This window comes from Apus apus, chromosome Z (assembly GCF_020740795.1).
Source record: "Apus apus isolate bApuApu2 chromosome Z, bApuApu2.pri.cur, whole genome shotgun sequence".
Lineage (NCBI taxonomy): Eukaryota > Metazoa > Chordata > Aves > Apodiformes > Apodidae > Apus > Apus apus.
This window is the reverse complement of record NC_067312.1, coordinates 23,991,226-24,004,200: the sequence shown is the minus strand read 5'-3', so window position 1 is coordinate 24,004,200 and position 12,975 is coordinate 23,991,226. Positions and strand designations below refer to the sequence as shown.

General features: G+C 44.9%; 1 long non-coding RNA gene across 1 annotated transcript; it reads left to right on the top strand.

The window, feature by feature from the left end:
- Nucleotides 1-6,706: 6,706 nt before the first annotated feature.
- LOC127395501 (uncharacterized) lies at nt 6,707-12,507 on the top strand. The gene is made up of 3 exons (XR_007891816.1): nt 6,707-6,881; nt 7,717-7,802; nt 12,375-12,507. It is a non-coding gene; the product is annotated as an uncharacterized LOC127395501 (long non-coding RNA).
- Nucleotides 12,508-12,975: the final 468 nt, after the last annotated feature.

Sequence of the window (12,975 nt, the reverse complement as noted above, 5' to 3'; positions counted from 1 at the left end):
TATACTCAAAGAGATGCCTTCATTTTCTGATATGCCTGTTATTTCCAGCTCTCCGGCTTCAGTTCCCAAGGGAATTGTGGAAGCTAATGCCTGAGTAATGGAAGGTAGGGTTTTTAAAGGGTTCTTCGAAGTAATGAAACAAAATGAGTGATGCTGTTACAGCATGACTTTACCCACTGTTGTACCACCTGGGAAAAATATTTGTCTAAAAATCTGTGAATGCTATAACCCAAAGAGGGCAATATACATCACAAGGTGATTTGCAAATCTACAACAATCATTTAAATATCTTTTTGGACATGCATATTTTTAACTATACAATAGAATCAGCCAAAGTATTACTATATTATCACAGTCTTGCACAGAGTGTGCTCATCAGTGTGTGAATTTAGAGGTGAAATGAGTGTAGGGGAAGAGAAGCAAAATTCCAGCATGTGTTACAGAGTGTACAGGCGTACTATTTTGAGGAATAGCCTCATACATCTTTGACGTGTGGCAAAAAACACTAAAAAAGTGACTTAACTTTTATACTTTGACAATATTGTGGCTAAAGTTCCCTCTTTTGCTGTCTTCTGTAATTTGTTCAGAGGCAACATTTTCCTTCCAGAGAACTCCAGCAAGGAAACACTCTTCCATTTTCATGGGAACGTGCAGTATTCTGCCTTATTAAACTGTTCCAGAGAAAGGTTTCATAGCATCACTGAGATGCGAAATGTCAAACATCTACATATGGTATCCCATCCTTCTGCTAAAGCCTAACTATTCCCTGTTCTAGGTACCCATGCTTATTTGACCCAAGGGATGGGGCTTGCCATAATATCAACTGAATATGTTTTTTCCAGTGTTCAGTCTCCATTTTCTTCTACTTTATGTTCTTGAACATGAAGTTGCTCCTCATGGGTGAAGCCCCTTGCCCGGTTCAGCTCTCTCCCACATCATTAGCACACAGAAACACAGAACAGTAATGCTTGAAAAGGACCTCTGAGATTACTGAGTCCAACCCAAAAAAACCCTCCAAAAAACCCCACAACACACAACCTACAATTGCAGACACTAGAGCATGCCCTGAAGCTCCTCATCTACATGTTTCTTGAATACATCCAAGGATGGTGACTCCACCACTTCCCTGGCAGCCTGTTCCAGTTCCTGACCACTCTTCCAGTAACAAAATTCTTCCTAATATCCAGTCTAAACCTGCCCTGCCACAACTTTAGGCCATTTCCTCTGGTCCTGTCATTACTCACTTGAGACAAGAGGTCAACACCTACCTCACTACAACCTCCTTTTAGGTAGTTGTAGAGGGCAGAGTTCCCCCCTCAGCCTCCTCTTCTCCAAACTAAACATCCCTAGTTCCCTCAGCTGCTCCTTGTATGACTTGCTCTCTAGACCCTTCACCAGCTTGGTGGCTCTTCTGTGGACATGCTCCAGCTCCTCAATGTCCTTCATGTAGTTACGAGCCCAGAACTGCACACAGTACTTGATGTGTGGCCTCACCAGTGTCAAGTATGGGGCATGATCACTTCTCTACTCTGGCTGGCCACACTATTCCTGATGCAGGCCAGGATGCTGTTGGCCTTCTTAGCATCTGGGCACACTGCTGGCTCATGTTAAGTTGGCTGTCCACCAGCTTCCCCAAGTCCCTCTCTCCCAGGCAGTTTTCAAGCCACTCTTCCCCAGGCCTGTAATGTTGCCTGGGTTTGTTAGGACCCAAGTGCAAGACCCACCACTTGACCTTGTTAAACCTCATACAGTTGACTCCAGCCCATTGATCCAGCATGTCCAGGTTCCTCTGTAGACCCTTCCTACCCTCAAGCAGATCAACACTCCCACCCAACTTGGTGCCATCTGCAGACTTACTGAGGGTGCACTCTATCCCCTTGTCCAGATCATTGATAAAGATGTTGAACAAGAATGGCCCCAAAACTGAGCCCTGAGGGACACCACAGGTGACCGGCCACCAATTCGATTTGACCCCATTTACCACAACTTTCTGGGCCTGGCCATCCAGCCAATTTTTTTACCCAGTGAAGAATACACTTTTCTATGCCATGATGCACCAGCTTCTCCAGGAGAATGCTGTGGGAGACGGTGTCAAAAGCCTTACCAAAGTCCAGGTAGACAATGTGCACACCCTTCCCCTCATCCAAAACATGTGTCACATGGTCATAGAAAAAGACCAGGTTGGTCAAGCAAGACTTCCCTTTCATAAACCCATGCTGGCTGGTCCTGATCCCCTGGCTGCCCTGCACTTGCTGTGAGAACTCATTCAAGATGAGCCTCTCCGTGATCTTTCCTGGTACTGAGGTCAGGCTGAGAGGTCTGTAGGTCTCCAGATCCTTCTTCTGGCCCTTCTTGTAAATGGGCATCACATTATCCACCCTCCCATCATCTGGGACCTCCCCTGCTGACCAGGATACACAGTGTAAAAACCTTTCCCACTCATAAAAAACAGTATGCTTGAGCTGATGAAAACACCAAGTTAAATGGGAAAATCAAATTAAAATGAGCTCTGTTTATTGAGTGAAACTGTGGAGAGAAGTGTCTGTGCCTTCCCTAGGGAAACACGGCAGGGCCCACGTGCCCTAGAAGGGCAGAGCTGGCTGGAGCTGAGGATGGCACATTGCCAACCTCCTCCCACAGGACAGAAACACTGATTTCCACTTCCTGATGACTTGTAAAAGTTCATGTGAACCACAAAAATGTCAGTATTCTCAATATCAAACTTACTGCTTTGTCCAGGATAAATCGTTCTTTTAAATGTTAATTTTGGTGAAAGAGTGAAATACATTGTGTCAAGCCAGATATAATTTCTTGTCTTGGTCAATAAACCAAAAAACTGATTCATCCAGTACTCCTAATTAAACTCAAACATATTGGCTTATTTGCCAGTGTGACTTACCAATAATTTCCCTGTGATCAGTATTTTTTCCTGTATTCAGTCCTTTATTGTCTGTGGCTGAAGAGAGATGAGATAGAAACACTATGGATCTAACCCAGGATTCCTACTATTCCAGTGAGTATCAGACAAATAAGAAATTTCTATTTCAAAAAAACTTTAAATTTTGAAAAAAAATTCTATTCACATTGTTGCAGTCTGAAAAGGTGTAATCAATGTGTCAGTGGACTGGAAGACTTTTTCTGACAGCTCTATTTGACATTGATTGAATAATGCCGTCTTGGGGCACATAAAATTTATTTTACTAATTAGTGAAAAATGGTAACTAAATTGATGCAGTTTAAAGCGTATCAACTTCTCACTTTCTTGTCTTCAAAAATAAAGACTTTGAGACATGTTGGGCAGAGCTTTATTGTGAGATTTGTACTTTTTCTGAAGATCTAATTTTCTCATGGACTGACAGTCAGGAGGGACAACTGTGTTTATCCTGGATTCCTGTCTCCTGTTATGAGGCCTGCTGGACCCACACTAGTGTTCATGCCAAGTTCAAAGGTGGCAGGTCCCTGAGTTGGTTCTGTATAATTAAAATGTTAGAAAGAGCTTTGCACTCCCTGCTTGCAGCTAGGCAGTACTGGTAGGGACAGGATGTTATAAACAGGGATGGAGAGAGAAAGGGGGCCCTGCCCTTTTGGCGATGGAGCTGCATCCGTGGAAGACAAAGTGGAAGGAGGGGCATCTCAGCAGTCCTTGTGCTGCTTCTGACTCATGATTTGATTCTCTGGTTGCTGAATGACAAGGGAATGATTCTAGCAAAAACTGGTGAATTCTGTGGCAATTATTGTTTGTTCTGGAGACTGCTATGAGATCATCAGAAAAGCTGTATGTTGTGTCTGGAGGTCTGGGCTGCAGGGGACAAAAAAATCTGATTTTACTGGAAAACCTAATAGAAGAGTAATATGTGGGAGAGGGAGGGAGGAAGGAGATGAAGAGTCTAAGGATGTTATTTTGCCATTTGAATCTTGTCTTCATTTTATTTGTTTTTTTTTAATACCCATGAGATTTCTTGTCTCAGCTCTCTCCTGGCATGCAACTTGACCTCCCTGGACATTTGGCCTGTGGAAGGACTAGGAGAGTGAGAGAACACCAATTTCTACATGCAATGTTCCTTTCTCATCCCAGCACACCCCACATCAATGGGGAAAAAAAGTCACTCCATCTCCTTTTCATTTCAATTGATTCAGTGAGTATAAGCACACTGCCTGGGGCACTGGGAAACCATGCAGCAGATGCAACCCTTACATTTGGGCTCCTCTGTTTTTGAGACCTTTGATTCTAGCCAGAGCATGAGGATGGAGGTGTTGCAGGGAGGTCATCAGTCCCACGGTGTGGCTGTGGGATGCTCAGGGATCCGCTCTACAGGGACTCCCTGTGGCTGCCAGATAGAGGTCATCTGGACTGTTAGTGGCAGTGTGACAAGTGGAACTGCTCCAGGGAGATGAGTTGCATGTAAAAGACAGAGTTTTTAGCACTATATCCTTGGCTTTCCAAGTTAAATAATTTTGCCTTCTTTCTTCTTTTTCTCTTGCTCTTCATATGCTGTGAATAGCTGAGGCCCCTGTACTTTGCTGTATTAAAAGTAGTAACATTTAGGTATTACTTTTGGGTTAAGAAATAAAGAATATGATCCAGAAAAAAATGGCTATGAAACACAGTGAAGAAAGGCAATGTCTGTGTAGTAGCAATGGGCTCACAGGCACGTCAGTGGTCATTTAAAAAGAATAATAATTGGATTTAATGAAAAATGTATGCTTCTGCGGAACAGAAGGGAAAGAAACATAGGAACCTTGTCCTTGCTTCAAGAAGGCTCTGCAAGTGCTGGTCCTGCTGCTGGCCTGGCCAGGGCTGGGGGCAGTTGCAAGGCTTGCAGGGGATGTCAGGGCCAGCAGCCAGGGCCAAAGCAAGGTGCAAAAGGCAGCAGAGGCACCAAATTAAGCTGGTCTAGTGCTATGCTAATGAGGTTAACAAGAATAAGTGTTGAGTCCTGCACCTGGGGAGGAATAACACCATGCACCAGTACGGATTAGGAGCTGACCTGCTAGAAAGCACTTCTGTGGAGAAGGAGCTTGAAGTCCTGATAGACAACAAATTATCCATGGGGCAGTAATGTGTCCTCTTGGCCAAGAAGGCAAATGGTATCATGGGATGCATTAAGAAGAGTGAGTCCAGCAGGTCGAGGGAGGTTCTCCTTAGCCTTTATTCTGCCCTAGTGAGACCCCACCTGGAGTATTGTGTCCAGTTTTGGCTCCTCAGTTCAAGAGGGACAGGGATTTTCCTGAGAGAGTCCAACAGAGGGCCACGAGGATGATTAAGGGACTGGAACACTTGTCTTATGAGGAAAGGCTGAGAGACCTGGGGCTGTTCAGCTAGAGAAGAGAAAACTGAGAGGCGACCCTATTAGTGTATATAAATATCTGAAGAGTGGGTGTCAAGAAGGAGGGGCCAATGTCTTTTCAGTCATGCTCTGTGATAGGACAAGGCTGATGGGTACAAAGGATACAAGGTGATGGATACAAGGGTCATGGAAGTTCCCCTTCAACACGAGGAAAAACTTCTTTACTGTAAGGATTACAGAGCACTGGAGCAGGCTGCCCAGAGAGGTTGTGGAGTCTCCTTCTCTGGAGATTTTCAGGACCCATTTGGATGTGGTTTTCTATGACCTGCCCTAGGTGGTCCTGCTCTGGGAGTGGGATTGGACTCAATGATCTCCAGAGGTCCCTTCCAACATTCTGTGATTATGTGGTTCCCATGTGCTGACCAGCATCAGTGTCCACTGGGCAGCATTGAGCTAACCCTTATTTTCACCCTCCCAGGTCCTTCAAATTTTATCTGGGGTTGGTTGTATGTAACAGGGGTCAGGACTTGGATTTCCAGTTCATAGCAGCATGTTCACCCCAGCAAACACACTGTGCCAGAGGCACTCAGCATTGTGGCCAGGGGTGAAGCAGAGTGGTGGCTGTGAGTGCTGATCTGGCAGCTTCTCAGGGAACAACGTGAGAAGATGCAGGTTTGTAAATGCTCCCCTTCTGAAAGAGCTCTGGGTGTAATTGCTCTCTTTATAGATCAGAGCAGCGTTGGCTTGAACAGCTTGTCTTTTTGATCTGTTTTAGGAGAATGAAAATACATAACTGCTTCCTCCTACACCTCAACCGTCATCACTCTTGCTGCATTAGAAACGGCTCCCCATTTAGCTGCATTATTCCAAGAGAGGATCTGTAGGCTTGTCTTGGGTGAGGATTTGGCTGAGACACCAGAATAGCAAGCTCTAGGCACCAAATGGCATTGAAAACCTACTGCAAGATCTTACTGTCTCCAGTGTGTGGGGAAAAAAATGTGGCTCTGGAATGGGGAATAAAATTATCACAGCTGCTGCAAGTCCAGTATTGCTAATGTGACTTTTGTGGCTTTGGCCACCAACCACACTGTTCACCTAATGAAGGCTGAAGCAGCTGTGCTGCCACCTTAAAATACTAAGCTGAAACAGCATCCTCAGGAGCACATCTCATATTAATAACAGCAAATACTATTTTATTTTTAGAATGTTATATTTCTTAATAAAATGTTAATATTATAATATTTATATTATATGAACAGTTGAACAGGGTCCATTTTCCTTTTCCTAAAGTTATAGCTGACAAGTAGGTGAAAGAGCACGAAACGTGTCCCTTGAACTTCCCATCTGACCTGCTGCTTTGCCGGCAGCGGGCAGGGTTGGGACGGGGAGGCGGCGGGGGCCCCGCCAGCGGCAGCAGTGCGGCTGGGCACCGCAGGCAGGACCATGCGCTGCCGTGTGTGTGTGCGGGGGTGTGCGGGGGTGTGCGCTGCCCCGCGCCGCGGCCCTTGCTCCCGGCCTGGAGGGCTTGTTAGTGGGGCACGGCTCCCGCTCAGCTCCTTACAGTGCTGTATTTCCCAACCCGCATTCAACCTGGTGAGTGTGTAAATTCTGAATTTTGAAACGGAATGAAAACTTTATAGTATTGATTTTAAGATGTGTTGCAATAAGTGGTAGCATTTCTTGTTCTTCTGGAGTCTACTTCTGAGACTAAACTAAATTTAACTGTTAGGAAAAAGGTTGGGATATATAAATAATCTGGAAAAAGCCCACGGCAGTTGCTAGAGAGGGCAATCAGCAAAATTATGCAAATGGAGAGAAACAAAAGTGTCAAGCAGAAATTGAGACTTGGAACTATCCCAAATCTGGAATCAATAATATCAGAGTCTTATTGCGGGTGAGTAAGAAGGGAAAAGGGAGAGATTAAAAGAAGAAAAGATGCGGTGAAACAAAACAGTGTAGCGTTTCCTTCCCTTATTCTTTTAAATAGTCATTAAATAAACTTTGGTTCTGCAGAAAAGTCAGGGCTCTCCATTGTCGAAAGAAGGCTCTTAAACAGATCCCCCCCCCTTTTTTTTTTTTTTTTTTTTTCTGGTACATAACTCTCCATTATCGATTTAAAAAGATTTCCTTAAGAAGCAACTTGTCAAAGTTAGAGTCAAGGGTACAGTTCACAGTGAGTAGCTTACTTGGCACATTTTGGTGCACTTTCTGTTCCCAGGTTGTTCAGGAGGCAATTGGGATTCCTTGGAGTATATTGGAGTTTATTCCCAAAAGGTTTTAAGGGTATTATTTTTAGACCAGGTTAATGACTGAATATGATACTTGCCATTTGATCTCTGTTAGCCAGTTATTATTAGAGTCAGACAACTCTTCACAGTTGAACTGGACACAACTTATTTAAAAAATATAGTCTAATTTCTGTTCACAGACTATCCCCAGTGAAGTCAGATTTTTATGGGCTTGTTCATGTGTCACCTCTATGAGCCATACATGCAAACAGACACAACCAGGAAGGTAAGTATGAATATTTGGCATTAATTTCTTCTCATTTCAGCAGCATGGCACTCTGTCAGCTTTCTGATCAGATGATGAGAAGCTCACGGGAGTGGGGCCAAAGCCAGAGCTTTGGCTTCCTAGACCATGGGACTAGCTTTGAGAAACCTGGCCTCCTAGGGGCTAATGGAGTTCATCTTTCAGGGAAAAGGAGTGAGTATCTTTGGCAGTATTGCCAATCTAGTAAGGAGTGCTTTAAACTAGAGTTGCCCAGGGAGAGGATACTCAGTCCATCCCACTACCACCCCTTTGAAGCCGATTTGAGTAAGAGATGGCCTGGGCCTGAAGAAGGATCACAAGCCAGCAGGAAAATACCTGAAACGAAGGATAATGGAAACCCTAGCAGTGAAGCAGCTTTGATGGGGGTCAAACTTAAATGCCTCTATGCAATGCACATAGCATGCAAAATAAACAGGACCTGTGAATGTGTGCAAGCCTGCAGGGTTGTGATGTTACTGGCATCACTGAGATGTGGTGGGATGACTCCTGTGACTGGGGCGTAGGAAGGGATGGGTATAAGCTCTTTAGGAGGGACAGGCAAGGCAGAAGAGAAGGGGATGTCACCCTCTACATCAACGGCCAGCTGGAGTCCATGGATGGAGGAGGAGGAGCTGACAGAGAGCTTAAGGGTTGAAGGGAAAACAGGGGCAGGTGATACCACAGCAGGAGTCTTTACAGGGCACCTGACCAGGCTGACCGACCGGATGAGGCCCTCTACAGGCTGACAGGTGCAGCTTCCCGTTCACAGGCCGTTATTCTGATGGGGGATTTTAATCATCCTGAGATCTGCCGGAGGGACGACACAGAAGGCACCGGCAATCCAGGAAGTTCCTGGAATGCATTAATGACAGTTTCTCTTTCCAACTGGTAGAGGAACCAATGAGAAGAGGTGCTATGCTGGACCTCATCCACACCAACAAGGATGGCCCAGTGGACCATGTGAAGCTTAAGGGCAGCCTTGGCTGCAGTGACCATGAAATGGAGGAATTCCAGATCTGTAGGGCAACAAGGATGGTCCGCAGCAAGCTCACTAACCTGGACTTCAGGAAAGCAGATTTCACCCTATTCAGGGATCTGCTTGGTAGGATATAACGGGATAAAGCCCTGGACAGGAGAGGGCCCCAAGAGAGCTGGTCAATATTCAAAGGTTACCTCTTCCAAGCCCAGAAGCAATGCATCCCAAGAAAGAGGAAGGCAGGCAAGAATGCCAAGGAGACTTGCTTGGATGAACAAAGAGCTCCTGGACACTCTTATATGAACAAAGAATGTCTTCAGAGGGTGGAAGGAAGGACAGGTAGCCTAGCAGGAGTACAAATAAGTTGTCCAGGCAGCCCAGGATCAGGTTAGGAAAGCTAAAGCCCAGACAGAGTTAAACCTGGCCAGGGGCATCAAGAGTAAAAGAAGGATTTCTACAGGTACATCCTTGATGAGAGGCAGAACAGGGAAAACGTTCCTCTCCAGAGGAAACAGGAGACATTGTCATACAGGATATAGAGAAGGCTGAGTTACTGAACAACTTTTTTGCCTCAGTCTTCACTGGAAAGGGCTCTGACCACACCATCCAGGTCACAGAAGGCAAAGACAGGGACTGGGAGAAGGAAGATCTGCCCACTGTAGGTGAAGAGCAGGTTCAAGATTATCTAAAGAACATGAAAATGCATAAGTCCATGGGACCTGATGGGATCCATCCATAGCTCCTAAGGGAAGTGGCAGATGCAGTTGCAAAGCTGCTTTCCATTATATTTGAGAAGTCATGGCAGAATGGTACAGTTCCCACTGACTGGAAAAGGGAAAAAGGGAAACACAACCTCCATTTTCAAATAGGGAAAAAAGAAGACCCAGGGTACTACAGGCCAGTCAGTCTCACCTCTGTGCCTGGCAAGGTCATGGAGCAGATCCTCCTGAAGGCTCTACTAATGCACATAAAAATCATGGAGGTGGTTGGTGGCAACTGACATGTCTTCACCAAGGGCAAATCATGCCTGACTAGTTTGCTGGCCTTTTATGATGGGGTCACAGTGTTGGTGGACAAGGGAAGAGCAACTGACATCATCTGCCTGGGCTTGTGCAAAGCACCTGACACTGTCCTGCATGACATCCTGGTTTCAAAATTAGAAGGACATGAATTTGATAGATGGACCGCTCAGTGGGTAAGGAATTGACTGGGTGGTGGCATTCGGAGAGTAGTGATCAATGGCTCAATGTCCAGATGGAGACCAGTGACGAGTGATGTTCCTCAGGGGTCAGTACTGGGATCAGTGCTGTTTGGCATCTTTGTCAGCAGCATGGGCAGGGCAACTGAGTGCACCCTCAGCAAGTGTGCTGATGATACCAAGCTGTGTGGTGTGGTTGCCACACTGAAGGAAAGAGATGCCATCCAGAGGGACCTTGACAGGCTTGAGAGGTGGGCCTGTGCAAACATAATGAAGTTGAACAAGGCCAAGTGCAAGGTCCTGCACTTAGGTCAGGGCAGTCTCAAGCACAAATACTGGTTGGGAAGAGAATGGCTTGATAGCAGCCTTGAGGAGAAGGACCTGGGGGTGTTCCATGCTGAACACGGGCCAGTAATGTGCCCTTGCAGCCCAGAAAGCCAACTGTGTCCTGGGCTGCATCAAAGGCTGTAGACAGCAGGTTTAGGAAGGTGATTCTGCCCCTCTACTCTGCACTCGTGAGACCCCACTAGTGGTACTATGTCCAGTTCTGGAGTCCTCAACACAGGAGGGACGTAGAGCTCTTGGAGTGAGTCCAGAGAAGGGCCGTGAAGATGCTTAGAGGGCTAAAGTACCTGTCCTATGAAAACAGGCTGAGAGAGTTGGATTGTTCAGCCTGGAGAAGGCTCCAGGGAGACTTTATAGCAGCCTTCCAGTATTTGAAGTGGCCTACAGGGAAGCTGGGGAGGGAATTTTTACAAAGGCATGTAGCAATAGGACAAGGGGTAATAGCTTTAAATTGGAAGATGTATGATTTTACTGGAATTATAATTTTACTGGAAGATGTAATATTTTACACATTACGAATAAATTTATTAGCATAAGAATGGTGAGACACTGGAACAGGTTGCCCAGGGACGTTGTAGATGTCCCCTTCCTGGAAGTGTTCAGGGGCTTTGAGCAACCTGGTCTAGTGGGAAGTCTCCCAGCCCATGCAGGGGGGTTGGCACTAGATGATCTGTAAAGTCCCTTCCAACCCAAACCATTCTATCATTCTGTGATCATATATAATTTGTTTACATTATGAATTATCAACTGAGATTCATAAATGTTACATTAATTTACCTTTCAGACAATAAACAGAAGGACACTTCCGGTGCAAATTCTCCTGCAAACATTTACTGACTACTTTTCTTCAACTTCTTGTTAGCATCCCCATGAATACTATTAATTTATTTCCATATTTTCAAGCATTCTGGTGAAAGCAAGGATGGATACCAAGTCAGTGAATCACAAGGTTTTGTACACTAAAGCCTCTGGTCTGTGGTGAGGCATGCCATTGCAGTGCAACACACAGCTGTGGTTGGCCTTATAACTAATGAGACATTGCTCCTGTTCCCTGGCTAGTCAATAACATCACTATCTTATTTGGGAAGGGAAGCTGCAGAGGATGGTTTCTACCTGCAGACACTGGGTTGTGTCCCCCCAGCTCTGCTCCAGGTCCATCTTGTGCCCAGGGAAAGCGTCATATGGGGTCCTTAATTCCTGCTGAGCATTGGATTGGGCATTGAGCTGGGAGAAGATCCATGTCAGCTCAAAGCCATTACTTGCTAGTGAGTCCATGGCCTCATGTGAGTCTGGAAAGCTTTTTTTTCTCTCCTCTTTCTCAGCTTTTCTATTATGCACATTAGCCCAGGCTCTTTCAGAGATACATATTTTCTCTGAAGAATCTTATGTTTCTGAGAAAAGACTAAGCACATTAATAAAACAGTCTCTGGAGCTATCAGAACAGTGATAAAGCTGGCAGGAGTGAGTGTTTTGTCTCTGCAGTGCTCAGAACATCAATAAGAGAGTTTTCTGGTGAAAGGAATAAGTGGATGCTTGTAAAAAAGGCAGACCCATATAAGTGTGAAGGCTCCACATACTTACTTTATACTGGATGTCAGCTCACTTCAGGGTGTAACTCAAAATGCTGCACACAGTCTGTAACAGACTCAGTGCTTTTGGCCTCAGGTGGCTCTGTAGCTCCTGTTGCTTTCTTATCCTGAGATGGGAAAGCAGAGGAAAATGCTTGCTGGCAGTGTTCTAGCAGGTAATTTCACCAAGAATCAACGTTTACAGAGAATCTGAATCAGAGTCGTACTTCTGATTCAGAGTTATGCTGGAAGGTTGTAGCTGCCAAATCCCCAGGAAAACCAGTGACTGCTTGCAGTGCAGCAGTATCAGGGGTATGTCCACACTATGTGTCTTCAGCAGCAGATGAGACATGGGATGGGTGGTAGTGGCCAGCATGTCCACCCACCTGAGCCTTGCTGGCAGATGAATAAATAGGAATGTGTGCAACCACACATATATTCACATTTCCCTTTGTCTTCTTTTACAGAGAAATCCAGCCAGCTGCTGTCAGTCAAACCTCCAGCCAATGCCTCATTTATTAGTGTAATTATTTACAAAATAAAAAATGAAATCAAAACAATGTTTCATGCTGAGTTCAATAAACATAAATCAGACTTCCATTTGTCTTTGTTTTCCCCTGGGTGCCCATGCTTTATATAGGCTACAATAGCTTTTTTAAGATATTTGGCTTAGGGTCTATTAATGCCATTATCACCCTTGAAGACATCGTGTAGTTTGCTGTCTTTTGTTCAGTAACATTTTTACATCTGTCATGCTTCTTTTCCCCTGGTAATTAGTGAGTGAAAATGAGAGAGCTTCACCTTGCTGTCCTCAGAAAAAAAGTAAAAAATGTCATGGTAGCTCAGTTTTACAAACTATATGACAAAAGAACATTTCTAATTAATACTGCTATTTCTCAGAGAGAAATCTTCTTAGCAGAACAAAAAAACCTGCCTGTTCAAAAATTACTCCAGAAAGTCAAGCAGAAAGATAAGCTAAACGAAGTTTTGATAGAGGCAGGTGCCTTACCATAATGGCAGAGATTTTTAATAGCTTCTGTTGAAATAGTACTTCTGCTGAATAATTAG